Here is a 22,335-nt window from a genome sequence, read left to right on the forward strand (position 1 = left end):
TGAGGAGAAACATATGGACTTCTCTTGGAGCTATGGAATATATTTGGTGATAGAAAATCAGTGGTGTAAGTTCCTGCCTGGTTGGATGGTAGACAGGCCAAGACATTAGATAATCATACATTTGAACAATTTTTTCACCTTCCTTGCTTTAGCTTCTTTTGAAATGTTAGGGTGTATTAAACAATTATATTTTGAAAAAATACCTTCTAGTCTGAACAGTTCTGTCTGAACTGTTAGTCTCTCTATGATCCCTTGTAACAGATTAGTTTTGCTCCAATAAGACAATCTATGCTGTCAGGGTAAGATACTGGTTGGCCTTTTCCTACATGGAGCAAGGGTAAAGGGTCAGGAAGACAGTTGTGCCAGTAAGACCTCATTTGGGAAATTTTAAGCTGCAGAAGTTTAGAAGTAGCTCTTAAGCAAGGCTTACTTTGAATCCATTAGCTAAATCAGTTAATAAATAAGTACTTGAAAATCCATCACTTTTGGCCCTAGATATAAAGGCTTCAAAGTATGATCCAATTTCAAATGAAAAAGACTTAAAATAGTCATTGAAAAAAATTGCAAATGTGAGCAATCGAACAAACAATATAAGTTGTTTCCACTATACACAGAATTTTACAGAAATAAGATGAATAGCAATTTTGGGAACAATAAGGTTTCCTTGTTACAAATAGGCAACCAAAGATATATGCCTGTCTTAAGATTGCATCATTAACTACTTAAATTTCCAGGATACTACATGCTTCAGCAGCACGTCTACCCAAATTACAATACAGAGATTTACATAGCTCTTGTACAAGGATGATATGAAAATTTGTGAAGTATTACATATTTTTCATTCTTGAAATGCAAGAAATGAAAAACAGTTATTAAAAAGTTGATTACAAATACACAAGTGTAAGAATACATGTTATTCATAGAAATAAAAGTTAGTTTGACATCATTCAATCTTCACCTTTTTAGAAAGGCCTTTACATAGCATAACCTTTATAAAACTTTTGAAATAAGATAACATTGTCATTTTATCGTAAAGAAATAAAATTCTATAAGGACCTAGGAATTAAAGAAATCTTAAACTGTTTCTATATGGAATGCAATCTGAAAGGACACATTTAGTAATGAACCTATATATTATAAAACAAAGTCTAATTCAAAGTATTATATCTATGAGAGAATGAAATAGGTTATGGACATTTTACAAACAGAATACTAAATATTTTAAAATATACTTTTTTCAGACAAGCATCAGAAATATCTTTAGTTTTTGTACTACTCATTTAAACAGATAAGTTAAAATTATTTCTGATTAAAAAATCACAAACTCTATAGAAATTATTATAGGTGTATACAAACAACTCGAATATATTTTGACATCAAAACTCAGGAAATTCACTTTGAAGAATACCACGGAATCCATGAATTTTTAAAGTAAGATCTTGCTGTTGCTTTGTATTGTGAAAATATTTTGTATGGACACATCGGATGGACTGGCAATTTTGAAATTTAAGAAACTTAACAGAACCATTAGGACTTAGGAGAAAAATTTGTACTTATCCTTTTGGCAATATCAAATGCAGTTTCTTCCAAGTAGTGCTTCAGACCTGGTTTGATATAATGGTTCACCAGAAGGAGATCCAGCATATCTTTGCTATATCTATTCCAGCAAGATGCAAGGGGGTCTAGAGGCCTTTAGTTTCGGCATTGGTATCTGTATCATGATGCAATAAAGAAGCCACTCTGGTATTATTCCATGTATAAGTACTGTGCAGGGGTGTCCAGCCATTCAGTTATTACATGAATATCTGCCTTGAGCCACCTACTCATGGACAATGTTTAAGTGTCCACTGTAGGCTTCTTGATGAAGAGGGGTATACTCGTCATCATCCCTGGTATTCACATGAGTGGCCTTTTCGGAAAGTCGTCTCTGCACTGTAGTAAGGCGATTATTTTCAGCAGAACAAAGAAGAAATTTGCTTGGATCCTATTCCATTTTTTTATTGCAATTGATACCATTTCTCACTTTTTCATCTTGTTCCTCAACTTCATCAGAATTGCCTAACCAGAGACTTTGAGTGCCAGTGAGAATGAGCTGTCCATTTATTTCCCCAATAGTTCACATTGGATGAAATGGTCAGAAAAATCCGGTGAATTTTCTGCATCTGTTTTTTCACTATTATTTATTTTCTCTTTTTTCATTTTTATTTTCTAAATTATTCTAACTGGAGAGTAGGGAATTGGTAGAGAGCAGAGGAAAGATTTTCCTCCGTATTCAAAGGTAAAGACTGAAAATGAGCACCAGTGGTGTCTTCATGTGCAGCTTATTCTAGGAATGAAAAAATAGGATATAATGCCTTCTATGTAAATGAATTGGGAATGGCAGAGCAGAAAGTGAAATGATGCAACCAAAAATATAAAAGCAAAATAAATTAGGATAATTAAGGAGCAATCATATTACCTATGAGAACCATGAAATGGAGAGAACAAGATAGAGACAGATGTGCAATGACCTAGCTAGCCACAAAATCCATTCCTCTGATCAAATTATAGAGCAAATAATTTTATTTTTTAAAATAGATAGAAATAGAATTTAAGGTCAGATGTCTCCATTGTTTTTAATTATATTTTTATTATCTTAAATACTTGTAGAAGAGAATTTACATTCAACAAACCAATTATTTTAAGTATAATGGATCTTTATATAACTTTTCCACACCCTTCCAAACCTCACCCCACTTGAATTTTTTGAGTTTCATACTATCTGCATTGAATATTATACCTTCATTCTCTTCCTCCATAACTCTCTTTATTCCTTCTTTTTGACTTACCCTCACATCTTCCAAGTGATAGTTTCCTGGAATTCATTTTTTTGGAATAAAGTTCAATTTCATAAGAAATTACACCTTTGAAATACTCCTCTGTAAATAGCATTCTTTGGTTAATATTTTTGTGTAAACTTGTATAAATTTCTAGCTTCCAAATATGAGACAGAACATGGGTCCTTTGTGTGTCTGGCTCTGACTTACTTCACTTAATATATTTTTAGTTCTATCTATTTCGTTGCAAATAATGTAACAGTCTTCAAAATGGATGGGTGCAATCCAATTGTGTATATGTGCCACACATTCTCCAACCATCACTCCGCCAAAGGGTATGTGGGCTGTTTCCGTAACTTGGCTACGGTGAATAGTGCAGCAGTGAACATGGTTGTGAAAGTGATTTTGCTGTAACCTTATGGATGATTTCATCACTACCTTTATGGGAGCAATCCTCTATCCAGTTTTCCAGAATAAAAACATCCCTCCTTTCATCATCATCACAATGTATTTCAAGTCCTCAAAACACACTTTTCCCTACAAGTCTCAATAAGCTAAAACCACACTGTGCCCATATTCTTTCAATATATTTTTTTCATAATTATACATATAATTTAGTGAAAACCTTCTATATAATTTCCTAATGTGGTAATGAGGGACATGAAAGAGTAAAAGTAAGAAATACGCAATTTAATTAGCTATTATCATATTTAAAATCATTTTCAGCGCTAATTCATAGTCTCACATAATATTATTTTAATCTTTATTTGATTACTTCATCTAACCCAAAAATTATAAGAGGTGAGTTTAAAACAAAGGCAAAAAGTGTGGTTTGATTTTCACACTCATTTGTGAGGTTGCATAACATGGGCAGATAGATGGATTGGAATTAATAGCTCGTATCCATTTTGTTAACGTAGAGATTGTTTTCCCAAACTGATTCTCGCAATTCGTATTCTATTCAACAACAAGAAACTTGTGATAATTTCCTTTGTTTTGCTCCTTATTAACTTTTGTTTCCATTTTATTTTATAATAGATGATTTCATAAATCTACTGTAGATACAAAAATATGTTAAAATATTTCTATCTGTATGCATTGATATATACATACACACACATATTACACAGGTTATAATGATAATGTAAACTTCAGTAACTGTACAATTTACTAAATTATTAAAACTATCAACGCCTCATGCCTGTCATCCTGGTTAGTCGGGAGGCTGAGATCTGACCATCATGGTTTGAATCCATCCTGGGCACGAATGACCAGGAGCCTCGTATCACCAAACAACCAATAGAAAATCAGAATTGGAACTGTGGCTCAAAGTAGTAGAGTGGTAGCCTTGAGAGAAAAATCTCAGGGACTTCATCCAGGCTCTTAGTTCAAGAAGTACAATCTACCCAAATAAAATCTATTTAATTTACACCTGTGTAAGTAAATATTTCCATCACCCAAATGCACAACAATGTTCATTTGCAAGGTAACTCTGTTTTGCCTGAAGTACCATAAAACATTTTCACTTAAGTTGAAAGCATTGCACCATGGGTTCATTCTATCTCTCTCATGCATTTTTCCACTCAAATACTCAAATCTTACAATTATTCGAATTATTTAAAATCATAGCTTTTTACTTTAATACCCAAATATTAGAGTTTGAATTGAGTGTCTTGTGTACCCTAAATGGGTGTTCTTACGACGTTGTGATGTCTCCAGGCATAAATTATCCTGATTATTTTTCAGATACTTGTGCATGACCTTGGGCTCAGTCCATGTTATGTTATTCTTCCCGGAATTTAGAATAACAGGTGCATGGCATTGTGTACAGATCTTTGTCCAGCCTGGGCTTTAACTTCTATCCTCACAAGAGTAGACTCTCATGTAGTCAGGATTTTCATAAGCTTGTCATAGCTGATGTTTTTTTTAGGTCTTTCCATTTCCTGTAGATTCTTGAGTACTGAATTAATTTGTTTTCTTGGGTTGTTTTGTTTCATTTGAATGTACGTGTTGAGCTGTTCCTCACTTTTCCTTTTGTTTCTTTCAATCAAGTTCTTACATAAAGTGCTGAGAAACCAATTCTTCTTTTTCATGATAGTCAAGGTGAACATGATTTATTCCAAAGAAATTTCAGTAATATTTAAACACCTTCATATCTATGGATGGTATAAAAATGATAAGTGCTGCGAAGGGTCTTTTTATTTTCACAGCAATCTTTGTCATACACAGACAGATCATGAAATATATGAAGATAATAATACTACAGATGCAAGCAAAGAGAAGAAAAAACTATTATTAATTGTTTGAAAGAGGCTTCTCTTCTAGTGAAAGGAATACGTTGCTTGATTCAGGATTTCACAAAATTATATTGCTAGGAGGAAGCTAAACAATCATCTAATTCTACAGAATTGAGGTAGAAGAATCAAACTCCTGAGTAGTTTATATTTCGGTCAAATAAAAACATGCTTCCAAAAAGAAAGTTGACTTTAGAGAAACATGATGAGTTGTATGTAAATAGGTGCTTAGCTGATTTTGTTAATTTGTAAACTAATACAGGGAAATAGAGTACAGCAAGGTAAAAAAAGAAGTTCACATTGCAATGCTTATGTGTGTGTGTGTGTACACATGCACGTGTATACACACGTGCATGTGCAATTGCTCATTCATTTATCATCCCTAAGCTTCTGTGACCTAGGATAGTGGTTTACCACTTGAACCATCGTTCCACTCCTGTTTTTTTGGAGATAATCACATGTATTTTCATGATTGGACTGGCTTTGAATAGTGGTCTTCATATCTCAGCCTCCACGTAGCTAGTTAAAATTGGGCCTGTCCTCTACGCTTCACTGCTTTTTTATTCTTGTCCTGAGGTGTTCACATGCCTAAGTCATATATATGTCTAGTTGCTTTAAGAAATACTCTTACTGGTTGGCACCAGGGGCTCCCATCTGAACTCTTAAATAGTGAGGAGGCTTGAGAACAAAACCCATGGACTTCCTTCTCAATCTATAGCTGGGTGCATTGGATCATTTCCACCATTCTGCAGTATCTACAGGTTAAGATTGGAAGTACTACAGAATTCAAGCCTGCCAAGGTAGGAAGCTAGACAAGTTGGTGTGCAACTCTTATGCCATTGATAATGGGAAGGCTAAAACGACAGATCAGTTGCATTTTCGTGTGGAAAGGGATCCCCTATCCTAAAATTAACCACTGATATGACATCAGTCTAACAAAAACAATACCTCAATTGAACACAATTTCCCACAACCAAAATAAGTATATACTTTAACATCCAGAAACTTAGTACATTCTCCTCTTTGCTCTAATATCAGCTTCATCTAATTATCATATGATGTGACAGAATAGTTTCTTCATTAAACTTATTATATATTTAAAAAGACCTAGAAAATTCTTTCTCACTTATTAAGTGCAAACGAATGGCAAATTGCCTCATTTCTTACATATTTGACTACCTCTATAAATTCATCTTATGATTATTATTAATAGTAATATATTCTGATTTATTACTTTACTTTTTAACAGTTTTTAAATTTTTGGCTTCGCTGCTAAAATTGAAGTATTTAAATAGTATCATCAAATTATATTACTTGGGTACTTAGGGCAGTTTTTTAAAAAGTTATTAACCAATGGTTTCTAGTAATTCTGTTTTTATTGGGAGGGTGCTTCTGGTCGTTGAACCTGAACTCTGGGTCTGGGCACTGTTCCTCAAGGCTAGTTCAAGACTAGCACTGGACCACTTGACCCACAGCACCACTTCTGGCTTTTTTTTTCTGTTTATGTGATGCTGAAGAATCGAACCCAGGGCCTCAAGCATGCAAGGCAAGTGCTCTACCACTGAGCCACCTTCCTAGCTCTCTACGAATTCTTAATTCGGATATTATTTAGTTTATTTTTAATTTCAATATAATTTAATTGTAAAGGTAATTTACAAAGGGGATACAGTTACATAAATAAGGTAATGAGTACATTTATTATGGAAGGAAAATTGTTATCTCTTCCATTGATTTTTTTGCACCCTCAAAAAAAAACTACTGATGCTTTTCCTGTCGCTATTGACCAATGCGTACTTTTCTTTCTTTGTTCATGAATTTTTATTATGAAATTGATATATATAGGGCTTAGAGTTACTTAAGCCAACTAAAGAGCACACTTCATTTTATTTTCTAAATTTCAAATTTTGAACTTAATTATTTTCTTTCGTTTCTTTAAGGTAATTCTTTTTTCAGAGTTGTTGGATTAGTTAATTTAATTTTGCATAATTTTAACACATGTAAATTATTCAGACATATATTTTGCTTTCACAATAGTTAACATGTGAATATGTAAAATTTATTTTCTTAAATTTTATATGGTTGGTGAATTTAAATAAATTTATTTTCTTATAGTTCTAAGCATATTTGTCCAGGTAACAAATATTGCATTTTCGAGAAGCACATACTTTATTAAAAAAGGCTTCATTTCATGGTCACTTTTTGGAAATATTTGTACTTGAATTAAAACAAAAACTGTTTGAGCTGGGCATAGTGATTTGTGGTTTCCATTTTCTAACTATGGTGGTAAATGTAATTGGGTTTGTAATTTGGGAGAAACTGAGAAACTATGAGACTTTATCATAAAATTTCCAGAGTGAAATGATTAGAGATATAGCCATCCCTAACAAGATACAGAGCACCTGGTTATCATATTCTAAATCTTGAGTTAAAGCACCAGTCACATCAATCTTTTGTCAAAATAAAATGATACATGTTTCAAAATATTTATTATTTAAAAATTGTTTGCAAATTTCTCATGTTTTTTATTTCTTATTTTTCAATTTACTTAATCTATAATATTGTGACTATTTTATTTCAACTAAATTTTTAAATAGTATGAGCAATATTATGATTTCATATATTAAAATACTTTTACTGTTTGTGATAATTTCCTCTGTTTCATATGATAATAACAATATTCCAAATGTATGTATGTGGTTTGTGTATGTGTGTTTATGTGAGTTTCTTGTGTGTGTGCTTTGTGTGTACTTTGTAATGCTTGGGAGATCACACAATTGCTTCACATATGTTAGGCCAATGTTTTACCACTGAACTATACTGTCTAGTTATTATACAAATTGTCTTTCAAGTTATGACTTTTAAATTTTAATTCCTAGTTTGCTTTTTCAAAATTATATATGATAAAATGTGATCAATCTCCTATCCACGTTAGCAATTGTTATTGTTATTATTTCTCTTATTTCTTTGGATATTAATTATATTCCTATTACAACTTTTTTACATTGTAACAGCTCTATACAATGCTTTATTTTCTATTTTCTTTTTTCTATGTTATCTGACTTTCAGTCCAAACTATCAGGTGGATTAAAAAGAAACTTGATTCAGGACACTTTATTTTTCTCCTTCTCTTCTCTGAAGTCTTTCTGTATTTTGAAACAATACCAGTGACATACAGCTTCTATGTGGTCCACCATTCTTCCCCTCCTCTCTCTTCTGCAGTACAGCTCAAGTCGTTATCATTCAGCTTTATTATGCTATAATGCTATCTAAATCTTAACTCATTCCTAAATTAATTTTAGTTGCTTTGAGCTATCTCTAAAAACATTTTATATATAATATCGGGGGGTCGTGTTTTCACAAGGTGAGAATTATGAGTTACTATCAAATATCTAGATATCTCTTGAGAATATTGGTCCGCCTGCTCAATAATCTCATATGTAAATTCAAGGAATACAAGTCAGTCAGAACAATCTTGTAAAATGGTGTAGCTTGAGCCTTCATACTAGCTTTGAATCATATTACCATGTTTAGTGAAGATAACATAGTTCTACTATAAGAACAGACACATAGAAGAAGGTAACAGATTTTTCAAAAATAAATTCTTAGTTTTATGGTCCACAGATTTTGAAAAGGATGCTATGACTTTATGAAATAAAAACAGAATCTTAAATGGTTTTATTGGCACTATTGCCTCTCTAGATTTAAAGAACGATCTTAGACTACTACCTCAATCCTTTGTTTGTTTGTTTGTATGTAGGACATGGGGTTTGAACTCTGGGCTTGGGCTCTGTCTATGTGCTCTTCAGCTCAAGGTGAGCACTCTACCGCTTGAGCAACAGCAAAACTTCCGGTTTTCTAGTGGTTTATTAGAGATAAGAGTATCATGAACTTTCCTCCCCGGGCTGGCTTTAAACCAAGATCCTCAGATCTCAGCCTCCTGAGTAGCTAGGATTACAGGTGTGAGCCACCGGCACCTGGACTACCTCAAACCTTATAAAGAATGATTATCAAACTAAACGTGAGATGTAAAACCTATAAAACATAAATCTAAAAATTCATGACATTGGATCAGTAAAGGTTTCTAAAAATTTGACATGGAAAACATTAGTGGCTAAAGAAAAGCAAGAACTGGATTATATCAAGTGATAAACTTTCATAATTCAAAGGACACTATAACAGAAATGAAACCATATCCAACAGATAGAGGGCACATATTTGTTAATGCTACAATGTTAATGCTACTATGATTCTGAAACTTAAGTATTTTTATATCTTCTAATTTTATATAATTTTTTTTCCTGAATAGGATAGTTCTTTAAATAACATATGTAATTTAATAGTGAATAGGAGGAACATATGAGATAAGCTCCTCTTAGTGTCTAAGAAAGAATAAAAAGAAAACTGACCGAATGACCATAATATAAAAAGAAGACACAAAATATAGTAATGCATTTGTGGAGAAATTGATATATTTCTCATTGTGATCGATTTGTATAATACTGCAATCATTTTAGCAAACAAGTTTTCAAGCCTTCAAAAGATGAAAGAGAATTGAATATGATCCAGGCATTACACTTCTATGAATGTATTAAACAGAAATTAAAAACTTTTTTGGACAGAGAATGTAGTTAATTGACAGTGAACTTGAATAGTATGTGTGAGACCCTGGAAATGATCTGCAAAAACAAATTTTGAAAAGACACATTATAGAGTATTATGCTGGGCAAATTCCTGTAACTGAATTTTACATCTATTTTAATGTCGGTTCTAAAATTTACAACATTTCTATTTGAAGAAATTTAAGTTTCTGAAAATTAGCCTTTGAAAACCTATGTAGTTACAATTCACTTCCAAAGCACTAAAATGTATACAACAAAAGGAGAAAATATATTGTAAGTGAATTGCATGTCAGGAAAAAAAAAAAAAAAACTTGTTAAACCTTCTTCACAAAAAGTGCAGAATTGCTGAAAAGATGTTTTTGGTGCTGGCTAAAAATTATTTATAAACTACTGTGTTTAAAACAAAGATGTGATTTCTGCTTATTTTGAGGGTGTTTTGTCCGTTTGCGTTTATACAGAAATAATTCAATCCAAAAGTATATGTAATAACTGGAATACCAAGGAATTATGCATCGCTTCTAAGGAATTTTTTATTATTCTTAATTTTTATTGTGAAAATACGTTACAGAGGGGATACAATTACATGGGAAGATAATGAGTACATTTCTTATCAAATATTGTAGCCTCCTCCTTTGTTTCTCCTTCCCATCCCTTCCCATCCTTCCCCACTCCTCTACCCAATCCTTCCCTCTAACCCCCCCCAACAAAGTTGTAAAGTTCATTTTTCGACATAACGACTTGTACATTTCATTGTTGTAATGGGTCCACCTGTATGGTTATTTTTTTCCCGTGGTTTCCCTTATTTGTAATATCTAGTATATGTCTGAGCCAAGCAGAAAAGGTCAGATAAGGTGATGTTAGGGAAATGAACCCTAAGATATGTATTCAGATGTTTTTTTTTTTTCATGCGATTGTTTCTAACACATTTATAAAATTATTTATTTGTTGCTTTGTATGTCCCTCCCCCACAGTATAACACCTGCTTTCACTGTATTTCATGTCGGTATAATTTGTGGAGGGGAAGGGGAAAATCTTCTAAGTAATCGAGAAACTTTTCTGGAAGAAACATTTAGCAAATGACAAGAAGACACAAATCTATGCATCTGCATTTTATAAAAGTCATGTGAATTGCTCAATCCAATTGCTTATCTCTACTTTGCTAGGAAAAACATATTCTCAAGATAAGAGCCAAAAGCAGTGAAAAGAACAAAATACACAATCATATTTATGTATTTGTGAAAGTAACAAATGAAATAAAACAATTCCACATAAGGGACTCCTATATTAGTGTATGTGAAGATGTTCCTGAATGCCAATATCCATTAAATTTTTAGAATTTTAATTTCTGCTAACATATGAAAACTAGAGCAAGAAAACAAATATAGACTTACAGTGAACCAGCTTGAAATCATTTTCTTACTTTTTAAATTTAATTTAATTTTATTTGAGAACATACTGTACAGAGGGGCTACAATTACACGGGCAGGATAATGCATACATTTCTTACCAAGCATTGCAGACTCCTCCTTTGTTTACCCTTCACCTCCCTTCCCCGCCTCCCCCCGCTCCCCACCCAATTACACCCCCCTTCCCCCCCCACACCGACATTGTAAAGCTGGTTTTGACATGACATTTTGTACTTCTCATTGTTGCAACAGGTCCACCTGAATCCTTAAACGACTTGTTTGTCCCCATCTCCTCCACATGTTATACTGACATCAAATATAGTGAAAGCGGGGGTTACACTGTGGGGGAGGGACATACAAAGCAACAAAGAAATAATCTTATAAATGCGTTAGAAACACATGCATGAAAGAAACAAAAACATTAAAATACATATTTAAGGGTTCATTTTCCTAACATCACATTATCTGACCTTTTCCGCTTGACTCAAACCTATACTATATATTGCAAATAAGGGAAACCATGGGACCTATGCTTCTTTGGGCCTGGCTTACTTCACTTAATATAATTTTTTCCAAACCTTTCCATTTCCTAACAAATGGGGAAATGTCATTCTTTCTGATGGAGGCATAGAATTCCATTGTGTATATATACCACATTTTCTTGATCCATTCATCTACTGAGGGGCATCTGGGTTGGTTCCATATCTTAGCTATGGTAAATAATGCTGCAATAAACATAGTTGTGCTATTAGCTTTAGAGTGGTCTTGTTTGTAAACATTTGGGTAAATGCCCAAAAGTGGGATTGCTGGATCATAGGGGAGATCTATGTGAAGTCTTTTGAGGAACCTCCATACTGCTTTCCAAAGTGGTTGAACAAGTTTACATTCCCACCAACAATGAAGTAAGGTTCCTTTCTGTCCACATCCCCTCCAGCATCTGTTGTTGTTAGAGTTCTTGATTTTTGCTGTTCTAACTGGAGTGAGGTGATATCTCAATGTTGTTTTGATTTGCATTTCTTTTATGGCTAGGGATGTTGAACATTTCTTCATGTGTCTGTTGGCCATCCTTCTTTCTTCTTCAGAGAAGCTTCTCTTTAAGTCTTTCGCCCACTTATTTATTGGGCAGTTGTTTCTTTGAGGATTTGTTGTTGGGTGGTTTAATTTTTTGAGTTCCAAGTATATTTTAGATATGAGAACCTTTTCCGTTGTATGGCTAGTAAAGATCTTCTCCCAATCAGTGGGCTTTCTATTGATCTTGCCAGCTATGTCATTTGCCCTGCAGAAGCTCTGCAATCTTATGCAATCCCATTTGTCCAACCTTTCTTTGATTTGTTGTGCTTCCGGGTCTCTATTCAGAAAATTTCGGCCTGAGCCAAGGAGACCTAGGGATTCTCCTATTCCATCCTGTAATGTTTTCAGAGTGTCTGCTTTGAGTTCAAGGTCTTTGATCCATTTGGAGTTGATTCTGGTGCAGGGTGATACATAAGGATGTAGCTTTAGTTTTCTACATGTAGTTAACCAATTTTGCCAGCACCATTTACTGAAGAGGATGTCTTTCTTCCATTCTATTGTTTTAGCTTCCTTATCGAAGATTAGATGGCTATAGGTCTGTAGGCTCATTTCTGGGTTTTCAATTCTATTCCATTGGTCCTGAGGTCTGTTCTTATGCCAATACCAAGCTGTTTTGATTACTATGGCTTTATAGTAGAGTTTGAAATTTGGTATTGATATTTCTCCAGCAGTGTTCTTTCCGTTGAGGAGCGTTTTTGCTATTTGGGGTCTTTAATTGTTCCATATGGATTTTTGGATTGCCTCTTCTATTTCCTTGAAGAATGAGGGTGGAATTTTGATAGGTATCGCGTTGAATTTGTAGATAGCCTTGGGAAGTATTGCCATTTTCACGATGTTAATCTTGCCAATCCAGGAGCATGGGAGGTTTTGCCATTTTTTATGTTCTGTGTTGATTTCATTTTTCAAGATTTTAAAGTTTTCATCATAGAGGTCCTTCACTTCTTTGGTTAAGTTAATTCCTAATTATTTTATTTTTTGTGGGGCTATTACAAATGGAGTTGCTTTCCTAATTTCAGCCACACTTTTCTCATTGTTGGCATATAGAAAAGCCATTGATTTTGGGGGGTTAATTTTATAACCTGCTACTTTGCCAAAGTTTTGAATCAGGTTCAGTAATTTGGGAGTGGAGTCTATGGGATTCTTTAAATACTAGATCATGTCATCTGCAAAGAGGGAGAGTTTTATTTCTTCTTTCCCTATTTGGATCCCCTTTATGTCTCCATCTTGTCTTATTGCTGTAGCTAGGCATTCTAATACTAGATTGAAGAGAAGTGGAGAGAGTGGGCATCCTTGTCTTGTTCCTGAGTTAAGAGGAAATGGCTTTAGTTTTTCACCATTGAGTATAATGCTGGCTGTAGGTTTGTCATATACAGCCTTTATTGTATTGAGGAATGTTCCATGGATTCCTAATTTTTCCAGAACCTTCATCATAAAGGGGTGTTGGATCTTGTCAAATGCTTTTTCTGCATCTATTGAGATAACCATGTGGTTCTTATTCTTGCTCCTGTTGATGTGATGAATAATATTAATTGATTTGCGTATATTGAACCAGCTTTGCATCCCTGAAATGAATCCTGTTTGATCATGGTGTATGATTTTTTGGATGAATTGTTGAAGTCGATTGGCCAAAATTTTGTTGAGATGTTTTGCATCAATGTTCATCAAAGAAATAGGTCTATAGTTCTCTTTCTTTGATGAGTCCCTGCCTGGTTTTGGCATGAGGGTTATGAGGGCTTCATAGAATGTGTTGAGTAGTAAGCTTTCTCTTTCAATTTCATTGAAGAGTTGGAGGAGTATTGGTGTGAGCTCTGCTTTGAAGGCCTTGTAAAATTCCGCTGTAAAACCATCTGGTCCTGGACTTTTCTTAGCTGGGAGGTCTCTTATTGCTGTTTCTATTTCAATGTTTGATATGGGCCTATTAAGCTGGTTTAACTCATCTTGGTTTAGTTTTGGCATGTCAATATTTGCTAGGAAAAGGTCCATTTCTGTCAAGTTCTCAAACTTATTAGCATAATGTTTTGAGAAGTATTCCCTTATAATGTTCTGAATCTTGGTTGTTTCCGTAGTGATGTTTCCATTCTCATCTCTGAGTTTATTAATTTGGGTGTGTTCTCTCCTTTTTCTGATAAGGTTTGCTAAGGGTCTGTCAATTTTGTTAAGTTTTTCGAAGAACCAACTCTTTGTTTTGTTGATTCTTTCTATAGTTTTTTTGGATTCTAATTCATTTAATTCTGATTTAATTTTGATTATTTCTTTCCGTCTACTGGATTGGGGTTTATCTTGCTGCTCTTTTTCAAGGAGGTTTAGATGTGTCATTAAATTGCTAGTTTCCGATCTCTCCAATTTGTTGATGTAGGAGCTCAGAGCTATAAACTTGCCTCTGAGTACTGCCTTTGCTGTGTCCCAGAGGAGCTGGTAATTTGTGTGTTCATTTTTGTTGAATAGCATGAACATTTGAATTTCCTTTCCAATCTCGTCCATGACCCATTCATGATTCAGCAGTGTGTTGTTCAGCCTCCATGTGATACTGGACTTTCTTTGGTGGCTTTTGGTGTTGAGTTCTAATTTTATTCCCTTGTGGTCAGAGAGAATGCAAGGTATAACTTAAATGTTTCTGAATTTAGACAAGTTTGCTTTGTGGCCTAAAATGTGGTGTATTTTAGAAAACGTTCAATGTGCTGCTGAGAAGAACGTGTATTCTGATGCTGCTGGGTGAAATGTTCGGTAAATGTCTGTTAAGTCTAGTTGATCTATGCAGCTGTTTAGATCTGCGGTTTCTCTGTTGAGTTTTTGCCGAGTTGATCTATCTAGTGGGGAGAGTGGTGTGTTAAAATCCCCAACAATTAATGTCTTTGGATCTGTATGGGATTTGAGGGTAAGTAGTGTTTCTTTGATAAATTTGGGTGCTCCATTGTTTGGCGAATAGATATTTAGAATTGTAATATCCTCCTGAAGGAGAGATCTTTAATTAGTATGTAGCGACCTTCTTTATCTCTTCTCACGAATTTTAATTTGAAGTCTATTTTATCTGATATTAGGATTGCAACTCCCGCCTGTTTATGAGGGCCGTTTGCTTGGTAGATTTTGTTCCAGCCTTTAACATTGAAAATGTGTTTGTTTTTACGGGCAAGATGTGACTCCTGCAGGCAGCAGATAGAAGGGTCTTGTTTTTTAATCCAACTAGACAGTCTATGTCGCTTAATTGGAGAGTTCAGTCCGTTAACGTAAAGAGAAAGGACTGAGAGGTATTTGGGAGTTCCTGCCATGTTATCCACCTTCTTGGGGGCTGTGAAAACTGGGTTCTTCCTAAGGATCTTGGATTCTCAGTTTGTGTGCAGTTTCTTGGCCTTTGTTGCGTTTTATGTGTAGGACATCTTTAAGAAACTTTTGCAGGGCTGGTTTGGTGGAGATGTATTGTTTCAATTTTTCTTTGCTATGGAAGCTTTTTATTTGGCCTTCAGTTATGAAGGAGAGTTTAGCTGGGTACAGTATTCTTGGTTGATAGTTGTTTGTTTTTAGGGCATGGCATACGTCATTCCAGGCTCTTCTTGCTTTGATTGTCTCTGCTGAGAAATCTGAGGTAATTCTAATTGGTTTCCCTTTATAGGTGATTAACCTTTTCCCCTTGACAGCTTTAAGGATCTTTCCTTGGTCTGGGTTGATCCTGTGTGGATTATAATGTGAGGGTGGGATGTCCTATTCTGGTCTCGTCTATTTGGGGTTCTAAAAGCTTCTTGTATCTGAATAGGCCTATCTTTTTGTATGTTTGGGAAGTTCTCTGCTAGGATCCTGTTAAACAAATTTCCTAGACCATTAACTTCTGTTTCTAGGTGCTCCTCTACACCCATTATCCTTAGATTGGGCCTTCTGATGGTGTCTTCCAGGTGTTGGATAGACCTATCATATTTCTTGGACTTGTCATGGATGGTTATATGTTCTTTCTCTATAATATCTAGGCTGTCTTCAATCCCTGAGATTCAATCTTCTGCATGGTCTAACCTGCTGTCAAGACTCTCTACTTTGTTTTTTATCTCTTTTCCTTCTAATTGGTCACCTTTGATGGCTTCAGGTTCTTTGTTGAAGCTCTGTTTTAGGTCTTGTATGAATTTCTTTACTTCCTTAATTTGGTGTTCAGTGTTTTTCTCAAATCACTTAGTTGATTGGTTATGGTTTCTTTCAACTCCCATTCCTTCTGTTGGGTTCCATTCAGCATTCCCTTTGTGGTCTCCCTGACTTCCTTCAGCTCTTTGTCAATGGATTCCATGAATGCCTTTAGTGATCTTTGTGTATTCTCTACCTGGTCTCTTAATTCGTGAATTACTCTTTGATTAGTTTCCTCCCTTCTGTGGGATTCCTGCAGTTCTCTTTGAGTGTTCTCTGCCTGCTCACGCCATTCCTCCCTTTCTCCTTGAGTATTCTCAAGTTGTTCACGCAAATCCTGTATCAGTTTTTGAGAAGCTTCCTCACGCTTATGATATTCCTGTATAAACTTCTGGGATGCCTCCTCTCTCTCCCTATCACGCTCATACAGAGTCCTTTGTACATTGTCAAACTTCTCATTTATCATGTTTGCTATTAGTGTTTGTACAGCTATGTGGGAACTCTCCTCTGGATTATTCTTTATCTGTTCTAATCCCTGATTATCAAGGTTGGGAATTGAGATACCTGAATTTGATATTTGTCTTGTGTTTTTCCGGCTTACTCGGCCCATTTGAGATAAAGATTGCACCAGTTTTGTGCTAGAACACTATCTTAAGGCAACCATCAACCAAATTTTGCATTTGTACCGTCAATAGTCTACAGATACAATCTAGTTCAACAGATACATCTATTCAACATCAAACGACTATTTGTTAAAGGACTTTGAACCGCAGAAAAGAATTTGGAAAACCAAAAATTATTAGGGTTAGGGAGAGATGTGGGTAAAAAATGGGAATAGATTGGTGTGGGGAGGCACAGTGAGAGTTAACTATGTCCTAATCACAGTGCAGGAAATGGGTTGGGTAGGATGCAAGGAGAGAGAAAGAGAAAAAGAAGGGACGGAAAGGGGAATAAAGAGAGACCAGAAAAAGAATAGAAACGTAAAAATTAATGTTATTATAGAGGTTAAAAGACCGTCTATTTAGAGAGGAAAGTGAATATGTTCAGAGAAGGGGAGGGACATAGAGGAGATGTGAAAATCTTTAAGGATGGGAAAGGGAGAAGAAAAGATCAGAAGTTCAGTAGGGCTAGATAAAAAACAAAAAGATAATTAAGAAAGAAAGAAAAAGAGAAAGAAGACAAGAAAAGAAAGGAAAACTCTCATTCACGTATTCCTAAAATAAAAATTATAAGATGAGAAAAAAAAAGTTACTGGAAAACAATTATTTTTTCAGAAGAGGCAAAAATTAAAGATTAATAAAAGTTTTAGAAGGGAAAAAAATATATATATATATATAAGGCAACAAAAAACAAAAAACAAGCAGAAAAAAGAAAAGAAGAAGAAGAAGAAAAAAAAAAGAAAAAATAGAAAAAAAAAGTCTTTTGATTTTTTTTTTGGGGGGGAGGAGTGGGAAGAATCCTGTATCTCCCTTTTGTCTGCAACCAATCTCTTGTTGGAGTCTCTGGTCAGCTTGAGGTCCTGTGGCTTGATTGGTTTCTTAAGTCGGTTCGTTGGAAGAGGCAGAAAAATGCTCTGTTTTACCCAAGATTTTGAGATCCCCCTCCCAGGTTAGTTTTCTGGGAGGGTGGTCTGCTTTGAGAGTCACAAAAAAGGGGGATGTGGTGATGGGGCTAGGTTCTGGGTAGAGTTGAGGCCTTTCAACAAACAGTAGCTTTTCCCTGGGGCTATTTTGTGATAAAGCTCACAGCGCCCAGCCTGGAGCCATTCTCAGGGTTTCTGTTTTTCAATTGATTGTGGTGGCTGCTAGAGGGAGGGGCAGCCTCTGGCTCTGGTTACCCAGTGAGGCAAGGCACTCCGATGGCTGGGGCCTGAGCTGGGGGACTTTTCCCTGGATGGAGCTGAGTCTGGCAGGTCACTTCGCCGTTAAGTTCTTGTGACCTGCTAAATGACTCATTTTATTCCAAGGCCTGAGCTGGAGCTAGCAGCTCCTCCGAGCTTTGTCGGTATCCAAGATGGAGATCACCAGTGCTGGGGGGGGAGGGGTGGCCTTCCCTCCTCTGCTCCCTGAGGAGTGAGGATGTCGGGCTTGTACTCACGCCGAGTCTTGGATCCTGGGTCGTCTCTGGTCTGCAAACAGCAGGATGAAGATGTGCGCTCCTTGTCGGTTCTTGTTGGTGTTGAGTAGAATCCGCTCGTCCGCTGCGTCTGGCTCCTTCGTCCCCGACTCTCTGTGTCTCAGGTATGACTCCGCGGTGGTGGTCGCCGCCGCGACCCCCCCGCCGGAGTGGCAGCTGATGCCTTTCCTTGGCTTCCCCTCTCTTGTCTAACTCTCTGTTCTGTGATGGCACACTTGGTGTGATTCTCTGGCTTAGGACTGTTCACTGGAATTCTAAAACTACTTTCTATGCGAGAGCTTGTTCAGATTCTAGCTTCTCCTCCGCCATCTTCCCGGAACCTCCTTATATACATTTTAAAGATAGGATTGAACTTCCATACAGATGTTCAGTCTATATTATGTTTTGTGTAGTTATTCATTGTACTTTTTATTTTTTTCATTTATTTGACGTTCATTTGATTGACTGTGATGACACCTAACTATGTATTACATTGTATACATCTTATCAAATACCATCTAGATTTGTAGATGTGTTCTCCATCATGCCTGACACCCAGGACTCTCCCAGAAAAGGAAAAAAAGCTGTCGCACTTGGTTTCATACTCCAAGATTAAATTTTTAGCAGTGCTAGGATCTGAACTCAGTGCCTAGCAGGTCCAATTCATGAATGGGTGAGTGTGAGCACAGCATCCTCTAGCAAATGAAGCTGTGAGGTGATTCCCAGGTACTGAGATCGTGACCAAGGATTGGCCAAAACAGAGATACAACGATAGGCAGACAGTAGTATACAAATAAATAGATGTTGGTAAAAAGCACCATAGCCGCCTATCTATGATTGAATAAAATATATCATATTCCTACCAACTCTTAGGTATTTATTATACCATAATTAAACGAATACTATTCTTGTCATGCTTAATAAAGCATGAAATTAAGACCAATCATTGTCCTAGGCTTTTTGCATCCAATTTTGGGCTCGACCAATGCACAGACTTCTCTTTCAATTGGTATTCCTATGCATAGGAATGAGTGTCTTATCTCCGGCCATTGGTAGTTGTCCGTAACTGGATTTGAACCCAGTGCATATGTTGACAGGTTGGCCTATGGCTTCTCTGCTAGCCCGCCAGCCTTCAGCAATAGCAGGTCAAGTGTACTTTGCACCCATGACATTCAGACATAGGATGGTCACCATGCAAAGAAAAAAAATTGAACACCCATCCCTCTGCATCTTGCCACTTTTTGTGCTATCTCACTTTCTTTTTCTGCAAGCCCTCTGGGACTAGGATTCCAGGATTGGGTATGGGTTCCGAGGCTGCACCCAGCCTAGGGTGATCGAAACTGAGGCAGAGTTGCCACGACCTGAGTTCAAGCCCCACATTGGCCAAAAGAAAAAAGTAAAAAGACAAAAGACAAAACTTAATTGATTAGTTAACAAAATTTAAAAATAATAGAACTCCCTGGTTTTGAATTTCTGCTAGTTTTCTTTCCTAGACTGGGATTTGAACTCAGAAACTTGTAGCAATGTGAGGGAAAGTGCAGATTTGCTATTACTTCAGTTTAAACGCCGTGCCAAGACAAAACTAAAAAATTAAGTCACTGAGCTTGACAGGGGGAGTAATTGTGAAGATGGGAGGTAAGGGATGGTAGGGGGAAAACAAAGGAGGAGGTAATAATGTTCAATAGGAAATATACTCATGACCTTGCTCATGTAACTGTGAGCACTCTGTACAACATTTTTACAATAAAAACATACAAAAAGTTTTAAAAATGTAGTATTCCGAGAAGCACTTTGGGGTTAAAGAAAGGATGTCTGAATAGATGTACAAAATTTTACACTGCTTTTTATTTAATGTTCAGTATGGAACTGAATAAACTGAATAAACTGCTTCCATTAAAAAATTAACTCACTGTCTTGGAACTGGGGCCAGTATTTATACCATTGGTGGGATTTGATCTCACCATCCAGGTAACTCTTTTATACCATGGTTGAAGGAAAAATATTCTGTCCTTGAGGAAAAAATTTCAGGCTAGAGTTCCCATGGCCTGAATGAACGCCCTACATTGGAAAAGATATTTCTATACATGTGTAATATATGGTATATCCTTTCATATGTATGTTTATTACATGTTATGATTTTCATTATTGATTTTGTATTTATTTTATTTTATTATTTGATTCATTCTTTTATTGTTTATGTTACTTATATTATCATTCCATTTACATTTTGAACATCTATTATAAAATTATATACAATAATTTAGGACATTGACTCATTTATCTTTAAAATTTTTTGTGTTGAAACATGATACACAATTAAATGGAGGCATTTGTCACAGTCTTATCACGTTTAGAGTCTCTCCCAAGAATGAGATTTGTCTTACTAATCTTTGGACACCTTCCTATAGGGATGCCTTTAGATGATTTATACTGAGAAGCCTTTTCTTGAGGACAGGCAAGTTGTGGGATAAAATTGTAAGGAGGAGGCTAGAAATGTGGCTTAGTGGTAAAGAGCTTACTCAACATGCGTGAATACCAGGGTTTGAATCCTCAGTGCCACATACTCAGAAAAAGCTAGAAGCAGAGGAGTGAATCAAATGGTAGAGTACTAGCCTTGAGAAAATCAATCCCCAGGACTGTAAAAAACAAGAGGCCAGATGCTGCTGGCTCACACCTGGAAAACTACCTTCTCAATAAGCTGAGATTTGAAGACCACCGTTCACAGACTGCCTAGGCAAGAAAAGCCTGTTAGACTCTTATCTCCAAAGAACCACTAAAAAATCCCATGTGGAGCTGTGGCTGAAGTGTTAGAGAGTTAGTGTTGACTGAATTGCTCAAGGACAGTGCCCAGGGTTGATACAAGACACAAAGCTGCAAAACAAATGAGGGTTAATCAAAGTACTTTTCCTATTTGCTAATTAACAGAACATTTTCTGGAAAATCAATGCTCATATACACCAGAATTGGAGTCAGACCTCCAGGCTTAAGTGTAGCAGATCCACATGCCCAGCCTCACAGACTCTAGCATTGTAACCTTGTGTCCACAGGGTTCTGAAAGGTCCAATATGCTCCCCAAGCCCTTTGTGATAAGCAGTTGACTTGTATTGTCAATATCATTACACGTCTGAACCTAGCAGAGCACCAGTAGCTCTTGCCAATCACCCTAGCTCAGGAGGCTGAGGTCTCAGGATCACACTGAAGCCAGCCAGGGCAGGAAAGTCTATGACACTCTGACTTCCACGTCTGAAAGGTCAGATGTTCAAGAGCTTCTTGTTTTTCCTTTGGTGATGAGAAGTTACTCTAAATGTTCTTAGTGTTCTTGACCCATCCTGGGTTCAAATGAAGTTCTCAGGATCCAAGCCCTGGCACAGTTAGCAGGAAGAACTCCAGTGTAACACTGCATTTGAAAGACAGAAAACAGTTTCAAAGGCCATGCTAGGTGAAGAGAACAAGGAGGCAGAAGATACAAACTCAACAGGGAAGAGAGCTGCAAAACCATTTCATTCATTCCAGGCACTGCCAGCAACGGGGGGAAACCTGAAATATTTGTTATTGTTACACCAGGGTCAGGCTTTTCTCAGCTTCCTCAAACAATGACTAACCTTCTTCCCTCAGGTGAAGGGAGCCTCAGGCTATCTTTAGGTTACCAATAGAGAGCCAGTTTAGTTAGGGAGAGGGGAGGAACAGAGTAGAAAAGCCCTGCTCTCTGGTCTTAGGGAGTGGATTTTTTACTCTCCATCTATCAGATTTGAAGGCCCTTCTTCTACCTCTGCCAGTCTTTTCTACTTCCTTCATTCTCCACATCATTTATGCTAATCCCCAGTCCAAGGTGAGGTAAAGTCATTTCTCTTTTGTCTCTAAGCAGCTGAGTTAGAACCTGGCTCTGCCCTCTTGGCTCCTGGGCCTTTGGCTG

At 36.2% G+C, this 22,335-nt stretch overlaps 1 pseudogene; it reads left to right on the forward strand.

The window, feature by feature from the left end:
• Positions 1 to 742: 742 nt before the first annotated feature.
• LOC138834419 (U6 spliceosomal RNA) lies at positions 743 to 839 on the forward strand (annotated as a pseudogene).
• Positions 840 to 22,335: the final 21,496 nt, after the last annotated feature.

The sequence above is a fragment of the Dipodomys merriami genome, unplaced genomic scaffold (assembly GCF_024711535.1).
Source record: "Dipodomys merriami isolate MVZ:Mamm:240054 unplaced genomic scaffold, mDipMer1.0.p SCAF_214, whole genome shotgun sequence".
Lineage (NCBI taxonomy): Eukaryota > Metazoa > Chordata > Mammalia > Rodentia > Heteromyidae > Dipodomys > Dipodomys merriami.